Source organism: Ambystoma mexicanum, chromosome 5q (assembly GCF_040938575.1).
Source record: "Ambystoma mexicanum isolate Mex_15411 chromosome 5q, UKY_AmexF1_1, whole genome shotgun sequence".
NCBI classification, from domain to species: domain Eukaryota; kingdom Metazoa; phylum Chordata; class Amphibia; order Caudata; family Ambystomatidae; genus Ambystoma; species Ambystoma mexicanum.
The window spans coordinates 465,215,974-465,234,543 of record NC_090933.1 but is presented as its reverse complement, the minus strand read 5'-3'; positions in this window follow the sequence as shown (position 1 = coordinate 465,234,543).

Here is an 18,570-nt window from a genome sequence, read left to right as displayed (position 1 = left end):
ATAGAGGTTTCATTGTGAAAAGGGAACAGGGATACCATGTCTCACCTAAGGACGTCCTATGTCCAAGTTCCATCCACCAGGTGATTCTCCCTCGCATATCCACCCCCAGGGTCGGTATCCAAAAGCAATGGCCTTTCCCTGGTCACCTAAGAGGATAATCCAAGGGGAAAAGAAGCGAGGACACCCTCAGGTCCCTCACACCACCAATAATAAAGATTTAATTTAATGCATTTGCCTTTAATCGCTGTAAAATAGTTAGGCATACAAGAGTTAAAAATACAAAATATACAACCATTCATAACGTACATAAGACACAATTAAAACCTGCATTTGATCCTTTGGGAATACTACCAGTAGAATTCCTCCATATTACCCAATGATGAAGAAGCAGTGTCTGAGAGCTACAATAAAACAGTGTAAAAGCCATATAATGAGACAGTGGTGCATTACTATTATTGCTCGGTCATTATTATGGACGACCTCTAAAGCCACGCTCTATAAAAGTGTTTAGCAACTGCATATACATTTTTGTTCCATCAGCTGTACTTCTACACAGACACATTGCTTCATGAACATGTCTTACACCTTGAATAACTAGTCTTGTTTTCAGATATGACTTCTGGAGGTGCAGGTTAGAGGACAAATAAACAACATCTACCTAGCTTCTATATACATAGCGTATCTAGCTTCCCTGCATAAAGTATATTCACACCCAGGGAAGGGCGCTCAGGTGGCTGGGACAGTGGGCAAGATTACACATATATACATTCCTTGCCCACTGTTTCCAGCCCCCTGAGGACCTCTCCGGGTAATGTGAATAGTCAACAGGGCGCTTCTCCCTGTTGCCTCCCCATATCCCCACTGCTCCAAAAAATCCATACCTATTCACCCCCCCCTCCAATGTACCTGCTGAACCAGAGCTTTGTGCTACCGTCCCGGCGCTCCTCCCGTCTCCCAGCTGCCATAGACATAGAAAAGTGACATAGTCTCTGCTCCTCTGCATCAGAGTTGGAATCAATGCGATTGCAAGCAACATTAGTGAAAGGTCTCTTGGGACTTTGGTGTTGTAGTATGGCATTTAGTAAGGTAGTGTGAGAGATAGTAGTTCTATGCAGATACTCTCAATGTTTTACTAATAATGTAAAAAGATAGTCCATTTTAAACAGATGTGGTTGTGTAATCCTTACATTTCCTTCAGACTCGTTAAGAGGGCCAGGTTAAGGTACAAGGTGCCAGGTTATCATTACCTTCTTCATCAATGGTGGTGCAGTTAAGTACTAACAATTGAGTAGACAGACGACTTTACCCAATAAATCAGATTCTTGATGGTTTACAGTGATCCTATCAATCTTTGATACTTTGTTGGTAGAAGTAGCTGGTAAGGTAACCAAAGCCCCAACAGATACCCGCTGGGCTGAGGCGTTTGCAACAGAAGTCACAATATTATTATCTAAAGGCAGCACCTCAATCACCTGGAGGGAGGCAGGTATGGCAATTAAGTTAGGTGTAAGGGAATAGTCATCCACAGAAAGGCACGGGATGATAAATTCAGAAAGCTTGCTCTCTAAAACGGTTAGCAATGTAGTTAGTTGATCCTCCAATATCAAAGGTGACAGAATCTCCCCAGTATGTTTAGGCAGAAAATAATTCATATTTTTTTAATCAGAAGGGACAGAGTTGTTTTTGACAGTAGGCGCTCTATTAGAATGTAGTGCACCTGGACAAGGTTGAAGAAGCACATATGTATGAGCCTGGAAAGCAGAAGGAAGAGATGTAGGAGTGATCAAGCTTACCCAGGGTCAGAGTCAGTGATCATCTATTCTTCTTCAGGTGCCTTGTACAATTCCTCCATAGCTTCACTTGGCACCTCCAGTCTTCCAGCCATCAAGCCGGTTAAAGGCGTGACATTGACGCGATGTGCGCCCATTGTGTGTGCAATGCACATGTTGCTGTCACGCCACTTGCCTGCTGCTTCAGCGCAGTAAAGTTGCTTTTAAACAGCCCAGCACGTAGTTCAAAGAGCAATATTTCCCGCAGGTACAACTTCTGCATGGGAAATAGCTGACCAACAAGCAGCATCTGGGTGAGTGAGAGGAGTGGATGAATTAGAGATGCTCCAGACCAAGATTTAATTACCGCACAAACAGAAGGGCCAATTATAGGATGATAATATCAATATGTAAAGGACCCAGAAAACTTTCTCTTGCACAAACCAGACTGGAAAGTGAAGGAGTATCTTCGAGTTTTGATGATATTTTAAATGATATTCAAAATTCAAGACAGACTTTTGGTTAGAAAATCTGATTCTAGTTACGACCAGTGGGTGAAATATATATCTCATTCCAAAGCATAATGTTTAATCATGCCAATGAGGCAGTAACAGCTGATCATCAGAGTTTTCAAACGACAATGGAAATCCTATTTGAGGTTGCTTTTTGGCCACATCTGGGTCAAGCCTTAAACATGTATTTAAAGGGTTGTATAGCATGTGCCTAGTTTAGCTGAGTTCTCCCACTCACCGGGCCACTCTGCAAAAGACAGGAATGTCCTTACTATGGGCTGATTTGCAGTTCCACTTTATTAATCCAAGGACATGTTCTAAATGCAGAAATAAATATATGTTGACTGGTACGTGCCTCTTCACTAAATGGGTTGAATGTCTCCCCGCTCCAGATTGGAAAGCGGATACAGCAGCTATGTTATTAATGAACCACATATTCTCCTGTTTCGTCTTCCCTCAAAAGATTAAGTCTGACCGAGGTAGTCACTTCACCATTAAGGTAATGACAAAAATATGGGAATTTCTAAGAGTTAAGAGAAAACTCTTTATTTACTATAACCCTGCCTCCGGCGGGAGGGGAGGGCTGATATAATAAAGCTATTGTAAAAATTGTAATGCATTTAGTGGTGGATTCTGGACCTAGTTGGGATATATGGTTACCACCAGTCTTAATATGCACCCAGAGGTATTTGATCCAAACTGTCATATTCAGCAAAATCCTTATGCTTCAGCATTGCCAGCAGCCTGTCATTCCAGACACACATAGCTAAGAAGACCCAAGCGACGTGGCTCCAAGTCTCCTCCCTTTGCAAAATCAAACCCTTTATCATTCCGTGGAACTTCTGGACCATAGTGCAGCCGCTGTGGTCTTGCACATCGATGGGGTAAATACCCTGGTTTATGGGGCTCACAGTCAACAGTTGGCTACCCCAAAAGCAGGCCACCACACTGCAGCATGTCTTATAATGGGTCACGTAAATACGACCAAATCACCCCAGTCCTACGCAAAATAGATTGGCTTCCTCTCCAGGTCCGGATACTCTTCAAGACTGCATGAATCATCTACAAATCAGTCACAAGTAGCACACTGGGAACTAGGCTTCACGTTTCTGGTGGTACACAGTCCTAGCGCAGCAAATTGACTAACCGTCTCGATTCACAACGTGTCCACAAAGAGAGGGCCTGCAAATGATCCTTTTCTTGTCACTCACCCTCCCTCCAAAACGCTATGCCAGTATTGGCTCAGAATTCCCCCACAATTCTCCATTATCACAAATCTCTAAAAATCTGGCTTTTTCAACAACACCTGACCAAGGACTAATCCCAATGGGCAAACAGAGCAGCTCACAGACCACACCACAGTACTGTGATACTGTTAAAAGATAACATGCCACTGGCAACACACACCCTATACAGTGCTCTGATGCTCTTGAACTAGTTCTGCACTTTAAACAATAAAATCAAAATAAATAAAATCAAAATCTCTGTCTGAGTAATTGGCCAAGACCCCAAAATCTCACAAATAATATACCAAGTGTGTGTGTGAAATCATTTTATGATTTCTCGATATTATTGTGGAAATTCATTTTGGTCTAATGAAAATTGTGTAGACGATTCGCACAAACTCACACAAGGGTAAAATATCCTGTGTTCTGATGATAGGCCCACAAAACTATTGTTGAATAAAAATAAACTCATAATGGATTTAAGATCAGAGGGATCACTTGCAGTAGTGCCGAGATCCTTACCAACTCTCTCTGAAGCGCTCCATCAGGTATAAGCATTATTCTCTTTTTTTTTTTAAAACAGCTAAATTTCCATGGAAGCACTCTAAAGTTCCCCTAGCGAGCGGGTATTGCTCTGGGGAAAGCGGGAAATGGTTTGGCACCATGTCAGTTGGGCAGCACAGACATTGGACCCATTGCCAAGGGAAACAAACCCGAGCTGTAGATGTTGTGGGCTTGGCGGCTATGCAGCCATCTTCTCCTAGATGTGAATTCACCTGTGGTCTCTGCCCTTAAATCTTTGCATATATAAACGGGTCTGATGTGGAACTGCATGCACCTTATGAGCTATAGATTACTTCGGAATCATGAACTGTCTTGGCTAGAAGAAGACACGGTGGTTAGCTATTGTGCTTTACCAGCCACACATTCGATGCTCTGTCCACTGGTCCACATTTCCACGCTGACTTATCTATTGCCTCCTCCACTGAAAACAAAATGGTTGCTGTGCAACTCTTGTTCAGACTTGTATGAAATGTAATGCCAAGGTGGACTTTCCAAGCAGTGATTTATTTACTTATTAACTGACGTACGGTACTCTGTTTTATTTTTTTATTTTTATCAAAAGCCTAAGTCAAGAGGTCCATAGAAAACATTACGATCTGTTAGCATTGAACACGCACACCGTGCCTTGCGACCTGTGGTATTTCTGTTCATGCTTGTATGCATGCATCACACTCTCCTGGTGCAAACATGTATAATTTCGTTAATTTTGTTTTGTATCCTAGTTCGAAAGGTTCCACACAATTTACTTCCGTAGCACGCTGAAAAATGCCCTACTCCTCCCATTTGGCTGCAAAGGTGGAGGTTATGGCTTTAGTGGGCTGGCTTCCACGCGCTGGGGCTTTGGAATTTTAGTTCTTGCATGCTGTGCTACAGAAGATGTTGAAAACTGGTGCAGGGGTGGTTTTGTTTTCCCTCCTTTAAATGTGGGACCTTCCTCATCCTCCTCTGTATCTGTGGTTTTCTAGAATCATGTCTTCAAGAGCTGGACTCAGATGGGTTATAATCTATATCCAGCTCATGACCATTATCATAATTCTCAGACACATGCAACGTGATTGGAGATGGGCACTGGGAAATGCCCATATCCTGCATCGCTACACTGTATTTTCCTTCCTCTGGCACATACTTCTCCCCTACACTGTGTGTTGTTTCGCATTATCAGTGTTTGCAATCAGCTTCCCCACCTTTCTGGCCCAGTGACAGTGGACTGAACCTCCTCATTCTCTGACTGCAATGCTTCAGGATGAGCAATTATTTTTGTGTGCATAAGGTGTTACTGAATGTGCCATTGAAGCAATCAATTTACCATGTACAATTCTGGCATTCAGGATACACAAATCAACTGTTGTGAGTGATGTAAAACCCTCTTTAGCCACATGCCTCTCCCTTCTGCTGCCACGCGCAGGTGTAATAATCATGTTGGTATGTAAGGCAATTAGCTCTCCCCCCACCGACAGTAAATTTCACTTGCATAAAGTATGTTATAGAAGGTGGTCACTGGGATGCATGTTCTGCCTAATATTATTAGCCACTAGATTATACATGGGTGTTGTACACTCCGTTACACTCAGCGAATGCAAAAATCCGCCTGCTTCCAAACAAATCTGGGATTTTTCCTCACTCCTAAGTCAGTGCGAAGAAATACCATGTTCGTGTATGTCAAGCCAGGTGGTCACTGGAATTCTCTCAACTACTGGTAATTACAAAATGTTTCCCTTTCATATTTCCATTTTCTAGTTTCCTACTGCTATTTTGTCTAATCAAAAAAGATGCCCCACTCCCTTAGACCTACTGAATGTATACCCTGGTTCTAAACATCTTCTAATTTTACCTTCACTACATACTACTAATATTGGTCTCATCAAAAAGAGTGTCACTGGATGTATACCTGTTCCAAGCACTTCTTAGATGTTCTCTTAGCCAGTCGCTACTCCTATTTTGATGTGTCACAAAGAGAGGACAGAATCAGTTACAGCCACTGTATGCATAACCTGCCCCCAAACAGTTCTATACTTTTTTCTTCACTGGTTAATGGTATTATTTGTTCTTGTAACAATAATATGGCACACTTAGGGACGGTCAATTTCCTTTGTACCCCGAAACAATTCTGTGTGTGTCTCCTCACTATGGTCCTGAACAAGAGATGTGCATCTATGTCTTACAAGTTGGTAACTGGGATTTTACCCTCCACTAGAGGTTACAAAAGGATGACCTACCCTATTGTAATTTCTACATCTTTTTATCTGCATACTCTGTCTCTCCCTCAAATAAAGAGTATTTTAATGTTTTACCTCTCCTTCAACTAGATTCTCTTTAATGTTTTACTTCTACCTTACCTAAAGCCTATTTTAATGTCCTTCCACTCCGTCAATAAATTGTATTTAAATGTACTAACAATTCCTCAACAGAACCCTACTTCAATTATGTCTTACCTCTCCCTTAACAGATTTAGCAACCTCTTGTCTCGGCTCACATGACTGATTGATACCTCAAACAATGCCTGCATCATTTATTTCATTTGAGGCCTAGGTAGTTTGAGCCACTTTGTCTGAACCCTTAAAGAATTTCGTTAAACTTTGGTCTGGCTGTTGTAAGGGTACAGAAGTAAGGAGACTGACATACAGGTTGTAAGTTGGTTGGCAAAGACTTTTGCTAAGTAAGAAAAATGAAAATAAATCCCTAATTTGCCCCAAATCAAAGAGGGGTTTCCCTGCCTCAACTAAAATACTAAGGAATCTGTCAGAATGCCCAATAACTAAAATGAATCAACCCTCCTGTGTCAAAACCTATTTTGAACGCATACACTTATAACTAAACTAAAAGGGGTTTGCTGTCCCTTGGGTCCAGAAGAATGTTTCCCTTCTTCTGGACAAGAACAGTTCCATATATCAGAGAAATGGTTTCCTAAGGGAATGGATGCCTTCCCCAGGTCGCAATCCTTTTTCAAAGGTTAAAACAAAGTAGAAAAAGTTATCCGGTTCAGAAGAAACAAAGTTCCAACTCCAAGTCGCTGTATCAAGAGAATGGCATCTTTTTTCCAACCAATCCTGACCCCCGCTCAAAGATCCATGCCTGCTGAGCCTTCAGATGTGTACCTGGACCAACCGATGGACTGACCAACTCCCTCCTGGGCTACCTCACTGCAGCCATAATAATTCTGTGTAGAGCTTAGGAACATGGCAGTGCTTCAGCTTGTGCCACAAATTGCCTGCCCCTGCATTGTCAGCCATCTCACTCCAATGAAAGCTGTGCTAGGGCTGCTCCTGTGCTCACTGCTGTAGGATCGTCTGTTGCCACCTGACTATGGTGACCGTCATTGGATCTTGTCTTCTTCATGTCTGTGAGTTGTCCCATGGACATCTCTATCTCCCACAGATGTCTTCCTTGGTCTTAGTTTGTGTCTTCAATTGGAAGCTGTCTGGAACCACTTCCTGTGTACAGTGGCCGACCTAAACTAAAACATGTGAGACAAAGTATCTCCTCTGACGAGACATCTAGATGACCCTCATTGTAGGAACAAGAATAGAAGAACAAGCCTGGAACAAAAACTGGAACCTCAAACCAGGGTTTCTGGGGAACTCAGAGCGAGGGGGTTGAGTCTACGTAGCTGTTACTTTCTCATCCTGTCTCCCATAGGGTAACTAGGGCGTAATGTTTTGACCATAATTCACTCTAGTCTGACCTTTGGTAGTGGAACCTGGGTTAAAAATCCTTCCCTAGTCCTATTGCAGTGTGTTAGATTGAATATTCACCTGAAATTTACTTGAACATTTACCTAACTTTGGATGTCTTATTATTCACAAACACTGGCACTGGTATTCCTATAAGAGCTTATATGAAGAAGTATATGCTTTGGAGCTGGTGTTTTTGGGTGCAAGATGACAAACCAACTTAGCATTCGACTTTATGAGAGTGAAAGAAGCTGTTTGGGTTGATTCTGAAGAGTTTTGTCTATTTTTCTACAATGTATCTGACTACTCACCTGTATTGCACTGGTAATTGATTCATATTCAATTCTATTTCTCAAAAGGGTGGGTATGTATATATGTCTTATAAGGATTTTTACTTTCCTGTGATTTTCATATGGTTAGTGTATAAACTAAAGGCCTATTACATAATTGTATTTTTATATATTTACTGTATAACTGGAATTACTGGTGTTGCTCATTGTAGCCGTTGACCACACTCACACCCTTTCTGAGACTAAGCCTTGACCACTCTGCTACCTCACGTTGATTGGGTTCAGCTAACATCCCAGTCTCTTCCCTGTTCACCAAAATAGGGTGGCCTCCTGCAAGGGCTGATTTTGTAAATCCTTCTTCATAGTAGGTATGGTCTCTGTATATGGGGCTTGACTGCTGACCATGGCAAGGGGGCACTGCAGCTAGTGTCTACTCATCACAGTCACAGTTAATGCTCAACAAACACTGTGAGTTTTCTTTACTACACCTGAGGCCGGGGCAAATCCCATGCACTGTGCACATTATCCTCTGGTCACTGCCAAATGAGCGTATTCTAAGCGTGAGCATGGCTGAAAGCCATGTACTGGGACCAGTGTTGCATGAGTTTGACTGCAGATCTTCACCATCAGGAATGAATGCTGTATTCAGTATGCCCCAGGCTTGGTCTCCTCTTGACGGTGACTACCCTTTCTTGACAGCTGCCCCCATTATCTTATATCTCTTACATGTAAAATGTTGTTTGACTCCTTAATCCTCCATTGATTTAGTAATAATGTATTGACCCTGGCCCAATTAGCAGTACCCGTTTGTCTTGGAAGCATGACAATGCGGTGCAACACAGGTCCAAATCCTGATCCCATGCTTAGAAACCTCGCTGGTATTAAGCGTGTTATAAATTAACAATAACATAAGTAAAAATAAACGTGTGCTCCATTGTCCAAACCCAGTCATTGTTGGAGACTTGAATTACCAGTTCAATCTCCCTCTACGTCATGCTGATTTAAACTTCAAACACTATGTGAATACCCCCACTCGTACAGCAGGAATCATTCTAGGCAGCATTATTTCCTACCATAACAAGCTGACATTGGGTCCAACCATGGGTTTTTTACATAGACAGACAACACAGATATGTTCATATTAATAAACTATGATATGATTCAATTAACAGAAAATGGCCTTCAACCTCTTAATCATTATGGCAAATGGTCGAACGTTAATCCAGAAAAATTGGAACCATGGTTCTAAGTCAATCTAACCCTGCAACTGCTAACTCTCCAACAGTTGGCCACCCTACAGCGCCACTGGAGTCTTTTTATGAGAAAACGCATGTCACCATTAAAACTTTGACTCTTTTAAAATAATTTTTAAAAGCTTACAAATGCAACCTATGAAGGCCTGCTTTACAATGCACTTTACAGTTGAGAGAAAAGTTCTACATCTGGCAGAATGGGCTTGGCAAAGTCATTATGATAATAGCCTTTGAATGAATTATCAGCAAAAAATATGCACTTATATGAAATTACCAGGCCAGCAAAAAAGATGTATTATTCGTCACAAATTGTTTCCAGTCTCAACATGTCTAAAGAACAATGTAGAGTTCTTAAAGAGCTACAGACACTAGTCCAATTTGAATGGTTTGTATTGCCAACTCAGCAGTTTTACTTTCTTTTTCATGAATACAATTATGTTAATGAAACCATAAAAGTGTTTAGCAGCTCTACCTGGAAAGGCACACCCGGTTATGCCATCAGACCCAGAAGCAGAAGCTATCCCCAAATAATGTGAACAGATTTTCACCTGTCAAAATGTATCAGTATTGTATATATTCCTGTAATTGATTGCCATGCATGCATCACAGGCATGGTGACAACATAACCCTAGACAAGGAATATTGTATGGATGGATCCATGTAGTAAAGTGATTGGCTACAGAAATTAGCAAACACATAAGGCTGTGTGGCTGTGTCCCCAGCCCAGTATTCAGCAACGCCCTGTGATGCTTGAAAGATCACACATGAGGGCACGGTATACTTGCCTGAACACTGGTATAGGAGTCATATGGGTGCTAGTCAACTAATCAAAGCCAGTTACAGCTGATGGGGAATTCTGCTGCAGGATTAGCCTTTGTCATGAGGGTAGGCCAAGTAGCATTGTACAGACCTAGCATGGAGATCTTAAGCCATGTCCCTCAAAGCCAGATGATGTTCTGTTTTGACGCTCATTGTTAATATAACAACCTAAATATATTATGATGATTTTTCTGTATGAACCCCATTGCTTAAAATCCTACAAAAACCCAAACAATTCTGAGCACTGGAGCCTCTTTACTAGGAAGAGTATACTCTGCCAGTTACTCAGTCTATTTCTGCATAGTTGTATTGAAACAAACCTGAATCTGCTCCTGCCTATTTTCCTTTATTTATTGGTGGGTTTCTGCAATTTTTGCCATCATTTCTTGGATTTGGCATGGTCAGCTGAGACGTGAGTGAGAGTATAGGATGTGCGGATGGGCCTTTAATCACCTCAACCCAAACTGGCCCACCACTTAAGAAGTGAGTACAAAGTTGTATATAAAGCAAGTTTATTGTACAATTATCCGGGGAGCAATTAGATGGTGTTGCAGGACAAAACTACCCCAAGTCTCAATAAACCACAACAGTTGATGTCTTTTATATGTTTTTGCAACAGGTAAAATACTCCCAGATAGTTTATTGCAATCCAGCCCCCAAACATGATTGGACAAAAACCAAAATCATCTTTTTCCAATTCCTATATTTTCGTGGCCAGTTTTATCTTAATAGTCATCTTCACATCATTTTCATAACACACCTCTTCTTAGGATTTATCCATAGTAGGTCATGATGTCAGCACATGGTTAAACATTGGTATTGAACATAATTCATTACTAGCAATAACTGGTCTAAGCCTTTTAAGCCCTAACTCTTGATTTGCACATGGTTCACATGAATATTTCCAGCGCAATGAGGAAGGCTGAGTAAATGATTTCTCTTTGAGTTAGTGATGCTATCTCATTCCCCAGGTTATTAGTCTAAGTAGACATGTCTAACCTAAATACCCTGCAGCGTTATCACACATAGCACATCTGACAATATAATTGCAACTACTGGTTTCTTATTAGTTTAGCCATGGGAATTGGCTCAACCTGTGTTTGAATGCTAGCTAAAACAAATAATAAAAACCCGCTCCATCACGCTAACTTTCATCAGAATATTACCTTCTGCCATTTATGATATTGATCAGGTCTTAAAACTCATGGTCAGTTCCCGCAGCATTCACCGCAAAGGTTGCGGATTTAGGTATTAACACCTGCCCTGGCTTCTAAAACCTCACCAAATCAGTTACTTAAGAGTCAAAGTTCACCTTGCAGACAATCCCGACTACCGTGGGTTTGATTAATTTGCAAAGGTCCACTATATTGAGATTCATGAATTTCTCAGGTATGTGTATTAATGTGCATGTAGTTTTTACATTTAGTGGGTTTGACATTTTATCATTCTATGTGCGTGCAAGCTAATATGTATCCATTTTTAGACAAACAGTAATGCTAAAATAACATATCCCATCCATAATTAACTACACTTTGATATATACGAAAATTGCAACATCACCCCCAGTTTACCACCACAACAGTTAGCAATACAGTGTGCACAACATGAACCCCTCATAATCATATGGACCTTTCTTGTCCACCTCAACAAGTACTACCCCTCTCGAGCACTTGTGTGGCAAAAAAGGATAGGTAAGTTGCCCAACTTAGTATTTTGAGTGGTTGAGGACCTCCCATGAAGGTTGGTGTCTCTTCTTCTGCTTAATGAAAGGCCTGTTGTTTCATCTAAAAGGCAGCAGGGGAGACACGGAGGGACATTTTTAATGAGTTGATAGGTAAGGGGATTCATTTATTAAATTACAAATTGTGAATGAAATAATAACAATATGTGATGGAAGAGTAGAAGGGAGCTGAGGGTACAGCTAGATCTAGAAAGGGAGCAGAGTGCAGACACCAAAGGGAACACTAAACTAGGTTGCTTGAAAATACATTTCTCAGGACGTTCGGCAATTTACCTGAAAAATTATGAAGACACTGGGTAAAGAGTTGATTGTGTCTTTGATACTTAGTGTAACTAAAGTAGGGCATCTTAACACTATAAATTGCATATGGGGAGGATCTGAAAAGGCATACAAATATATACTTTTTTAAATGGCAAAGGAATAATTAAATGAATGTGCGTCCCTGGAAAGGGACAACCCAGAGCTGTACATGCACACCTAATATCAGCCGAGTACATGCATATACTTTGAAAAATTGAGTTCTTTTACGCACCAATACAAGAGCAAGCAATTGGCAAAAAGTACCTTTGATTTGGCCAAGCATCTAAGTTTACAAATAGTGCTCAAGCGAAACAAGAAGCATTTATCCCAGAGGAAATATGTTTGGATTGGTTCGTGGAACACACAATACTAGTTGGGAATCAAAGGTTTCAAAAATATAAACAATACATCGGGGTACAAACTGCATAACATAGAAAATAGACAAAAAAGGGTATGCATTCAGTACTGAGGAAGGGAATTTGGCAAAGCTTGTCTTCTGTTACTTCGCTGTAAAGTCAGAGAAAAGCAGGAGTAAACTAGGGGTAGACGATAAGGCAGAAGAAGAGGAATACGTTATTGTAGTGTTAAGCACTTCAAAAGTAAACCGCAATGTCACATGCAATTCTGCAACAGTAGAAACACATCCCCAAGCCACAGCTGAGCACCAAACACAGCTCCACTATACAATAGCAAGTGTGCAGACACAAACCATTACAAAGCAGGGCGATGTGATATACATGGCCAAGCAAATCAAGCACCGTTTCTATATTTACGTTAAGTCAATCGCACAATAATGAAGATGCTGTGTACAGCACAACAGCTGCTCAATTGCAAGCTCCATTGCAATAGTTTCAAGGAGTTGGCACAGATGGTGATGGTCCTTTGGTAACAGTATATGCCTCATGTAATTCCGAGGATTTGAGAAATGTATTGAAAGATTTTCCAGATATTAGGGAAGAATCTGAAAACATTATTGATGAGCTCAGGATTATCATCCAATGCTATAAACCCGACCCCCATGCTGTTATGAATGAGCTCATGAGGCCAATAATGCCTATTGAGGTACACCAACGTTTAACTCAAGATAGTGGTTGGCCCAGAAAACACCTAGGAATGGGGGCCAAATTGATACGTGCAAGGGGTAGTTTGATACAGAAAGTTACACTATTGTGTCTTAGAAAGACTGATTATCCAAAGGCCAATATCTGCAAACAAAGGTAAGAAGTGCCTCCTTATGATGATCTAGATGGTATGGATATCCTTTTTTCCACCTTTGTCCAGACTAATAAGGATTAAATGAGTAAGATAGTAGTGGGTCTTAAATCAGCTTCCCCCCTTTGATGATATTCCCTTGCCTCTACTAAAGTTGGTACCTGAGGATTTGTTTGGGAGCTTGGCTGAAGCGGTCAATTCCTCTTTGGCCTGGGGTCAAATTCCCAAGAAATTAAATCGTCCTTGGACGTCTCTGTCCTGGCGAATTATCTTCCTATATCACTCTTACCCTTCCTTATGAAGGTATTGGAAGCAGTGGTTATTCCACAGCTCAGGGCTTTTCTCGAAGGGCAGAATATCTTGGACAGCTATCAGATGGGCTTTCGCCCTATGATGGGTACTGAGTTGGTTCTGGTGTCGGTACTTGATGACCTCGCCAAGATCAGAGACGAGAGGGGCACGGCAGGCCTAATTTTGCTGGACCTGTCAGCCGCCTTCGATACTATTGATCATGGGATTTTGATATCTAGGCTGAGGGAGGTGGAGTTTTCAGGGGCAGTACTAGACTGGTTTTGGAATTTCTGGTTTCTCACTCTCAAACTGTCTCCCTTCCCCCTTATCGGTTGTCTCCGGTTGTGGTGATCTGTGGTGTTCCACAGGGCTCAGCCCTTTCCCCTTTACTCTTTAATTTATATATACGCCCACTCATAGCCCTTATTACTTTGTTTGGCATCAGGGTTTTTCCTACGTGGATGATACACAAATGTTGTTTAGATTACACTCAGTCCAGGCGGAACTGGGTGAAAGATAAAAAAAACTAATTGTACTCCATCCAAGGCTGGATGGAGGCAAATTGGCTCAAAATGAATGGCGGGAAGACAGAGGTGTTGATCACCGGCCCACCAGAGACGGCTACTGACTGGACCTCAGAATACTGGCCAGCTTCGCTTGGTCCTTTGCCAGAACAAGCAAAACTGGTCCGAAATTTGGGTATCAAAATACCAGTATCTTTGTCTATGGAGGCTCAGACCAGCTTGGTGTGTGGCTTGTTTTTTTAAAAAACTTAAGCAGTTAAAGAAGGTCCTTCCTTTTGTCCCCAAAACATTCCATGCACAGTTAGTGGTAGCTTCTGTAAACGGGAGCATTGACTACTGCAATGCGATCTACTTAGCACAACCAGCTTACCTCCTCCAGCTCCTTCAAGTGCTGAAAAATTCAACAGTACATCTGGTTAAACATATTCCCTTTTGAATGGGAGTAACTAAAGCATGGAAATCCCTCCATTGGTTCCTTATTGATGCTAGACTTAAATTTAAGTCATTGTGCCTGATTCATCGTGCAAAAAATGGTAGAGGAAATATAGCAATACAGGAGAAGTTTCACAGCTATACCCCAGGCTAGGCTCTGAGATCTACTAATGCAGCACTTCTATCTGTGCCTAGATAAAGGAAGGAGCAGCTGGGTGGAAGAGCCTTTTCTGTGGCTGGACCTAGGCTTTGGAACTCGCTGCCTTTGCAGCAATGAACAACCACAGACTCTGCATTCTTTAGGCAGGGGCTTAAGTACTTTCTTTTTGGGTGAGTCGTTTTCTCAGTTCTTCCCAGTATTTCCTGACAGTGCCATGATGCCTTTGGTGACAGTGTACTATAGAAGAAATGGATTATTGATTGATGGTATGAATCTTGTATTTACTCAACTTTCTGGGATAAATAAACCTACCAAAATGGCTCAAGAAGCTGGGGTGTCAGCCCTGGTCCAATGTTTAATGCTGGCGCTTCATCAACAGCTCAAGACAATTTTCATGGGGTGGCAAACCAAGCCCATCCATGAACTTGTGACAGTGGTGAATCATTGTTTTTCTTGTCAAGAACAAAAGAAAGAAATGACAGGATGTAAGCCAATGGCTCTTCAGTTGCAGAATCTACAGAAAACAATGCACAGAGATTTACCCTAATGTGAATATGAGTGTGAACGTGGGTTGTGGGGCCCAGCAAAATTATGCAGACCCAAATGTGGCAGAGGAAATGGTAGAGGACAGAATGTGATGCCTCAGTTCCTCAAGTTGCACGAGGATTGCAAAATGGATATGTGATGAGTAAAGCTGTATGCTATTACGGTAAACAAGTGGGACATTGGAACTTCTAGTGCCCAAAAAGGCTGGCGCTGCAAATACCAGAACTCCCCCTGCTCCTCCATTTTGAAATGGGAAGGTGCTAAATTTCCAGTCCAAAATCAAAATGAGAAGGGTAGGTCAGATGAGGTAAATTTGATGACGTCGTCTGCCTGTGGATCAGGCTGGCTCTTTTATTGAAGGCAAAATTGAAGGCAAAACTGTACCATATTTAATGATTCCAAAGCTCCAAAGATTTCAATACGTTCACTACTACTTTTAACACTGCTTGTATAGCTAATAATTTAGAGGTTCATCTGGTTACTGTCATCTTGTTGGTGACTGTAAGTACCATCTCAGAAGAGCACGCATCCTTTTGAGTCTGTACTCCTCAGCAAAACTTCTTGGGTGAGACCTACTGTGATTGGGTATGCACTGTATTGTACACCACATGGTGTGTTTCTGGATCTTCAAGTGGTAACTATCCTACATGCTGAATCATGCCCAATATTGGCTAATAAGGAATCACTTCCGGATTTGGATGTGTTGTTATCTGAGGGACATAACACATTGTTGTCACAATATGCAAATACGCTGGGTCTTATTAAAAATACAGAACCAGTGCAAACTCAGATTGACCCAAGGAAAACTTTACCAAGGAAATCTGATGCAAAAAAGTGTGTCACTATAGTAATCCTTCAATAGCATTATTATTACAGCAAGGGATTATCATTCCTTTAAGCAGCCCACGGAATACCTCGATTTTGCCAATAAAGAAACCAGGAAAGGACATATATTGAGTAGTACAAAAAATTCCTAGAGCTAAATTTCAGTACTGTTGCCTTTTACCGAGTGGTCGTTAATGCAATGACTAAACGTTCTTACATTCCAATTACAGCTACACATTTTTTCAGTTGTTGATTTTTGCTCTGTTTTCTATTCTATCATAATACACCTTGATTGGTCATAGTGTACATGTCCCACATCATTCTGGTCATGAACCTTGGAAGGTCTCCGTAACAAGACTGCAACATGGTCGAGAGGGGGAATATTTTAAATCATCTAAAAGGATTTACATTTCTGAAAGTGAATCTTCTATGGACTGCATCAAGAAAGACGGTGGGAAGAGAAACAAACCTGATTTTCTTCAGCAAACAAGGACTTTACAGTCATTATCCTTCTATATGAAAATTGCCCTAAGTCTTCCTGAATAAGGTTTTATAGTGCTCACTTGGAACTGACATACACCTATCCATATTGTGTTTGATAATGTCTTTTGCAACATATTGCTTATAGATGTGCATGTTCTTGATCTTCATGGTCTTAATATCCTTATTTCCACGGCGTCCTGTAGTTACAGTGGTTGTTCAGGGCTTAGATATATGTGTGGCATGTTTGTTCTTTAAACAAACAAATAAAAAGTCAGTATTTATTTGCCTTAACTCATTCTGGGTTATTGTGCACTCACGCGGCGCTCTCACAGCGTTATACAAATAGCCATAGCCTCTTCTCCAAAATTCTTTAGAATCATCTAGAGGAAATGTATTTTCATGGGGATCAGTCGTGGCTGAATATGTGGCTGCCTTACTTGCCACATCTCATACTTAGGAGATGTGTAAGCAAGACACATTAGTGCTGTGAACAGCACTGGCAGGAAAACAACATAAGGTATGCAAACAAAAACTAAACATCTCTAAGGAAAACATACATTATGTTTTTCGATGCTAGGAGCCTAATAAACACCAGGGATGAAACCATTTTAATGCTGCCCAACCAATAATGATCACTCACATTATCCTGAGAATTGTCAGAAATCTGTGCAGGAAATGATTTGAAGTGTTCACTGTGTTTTGGTGGATCGTTATGTCATGGTTGTACATCAAGATTCCCTGCGGCTCCTTGTACAGAACTAGGAGCTTGAGAAAAAGCACTAAGCCATTGTGTATGCACAGAGTCGTTGCTAGGAGGAGCGGAGGGGGCTATATCCCCGGATCTTTTGGTTGTAGCCCTGGATCGAAGCCCAGGGGCTACAACCGAAAGGCTAGCTAGCCCTGAGTCCCGACAGTCCTGACATTGGCCTAGCGCCAGACCTTTTCAAGTCCTAGTAACGCCTCTGTCAATGCAGCCTTACTACTTTGCCCCTGTCGTTTATAAAGAGGTGAACCTATTGAGTACCATATCTCGAGAAAGAATACATGTGTTCATGGGCAGGACTACTCTCCCATGTTGAGGACTGCAGACAGAATCATTCTTTACCTTGGGGGTAGACATATCATTACTACAATCTTCGGAAAGGCCTGTTTTATAGGATGTGAGTAGGCTTTCTTTACCCTGGCAGGGCTGTTTCTATGAATTTGACTTCGTTTTAAAATGCACCGATTACTAGACTTTGCCACTACATACCTGGTGGGCAAAATCTTAGAAAAGCATAGACAACGTGGGTTTTGTGCACATGCTGATTATCAACATATGTCCAATGAAATAAAGTTAATTACACCAAACTATGGAAGCACAATAAGGACTGGAAAATATGTGGGGCCATATGCCTCCAAGAAAAACAGAGTTTTTAAATTCTTTAAAGATGATTTCAGAAAAATAAAGCAAACACTCATTGAGTCTATGCAGGAAAGCACCTGTACAAACAGAGCACACGTTGGGCCTCATTATAAGTGTGGCGGTCTGGAAATAAGGGTGGTGGTAGCAATGTACCAACACCCTTTCTGGACCGCCATACTACAACGATGCCGGTAGTGGCCACGGATCACCGGGCAGGCCTGACCTGCTGGGTTTTCCGGCCCCTACCATATGGTGGTCACAGAAGCACTGGCACCGTTAGTAGCGGTTCCAGTGCATACGTGTCCCCATTTCCATGGAGTCCCATTTCCATGGAGTCCTATCAGACTCCAATGAAATGGGGAGTAACCGTTACCGCCACCCTTGTGATATCCTGGTTGCACCAGGATATCAGGCGGCGGTACGACTGTTACGGGATTGCCAGGAACCCACCGTCTACCAGTGGGTTTTCCAGCAACCCATTATATCTATGTGTAGCCTTGTGTAATGTGACAGTGTCAATTTGGGGTCCTGCCTCTCCTTTGAGGTC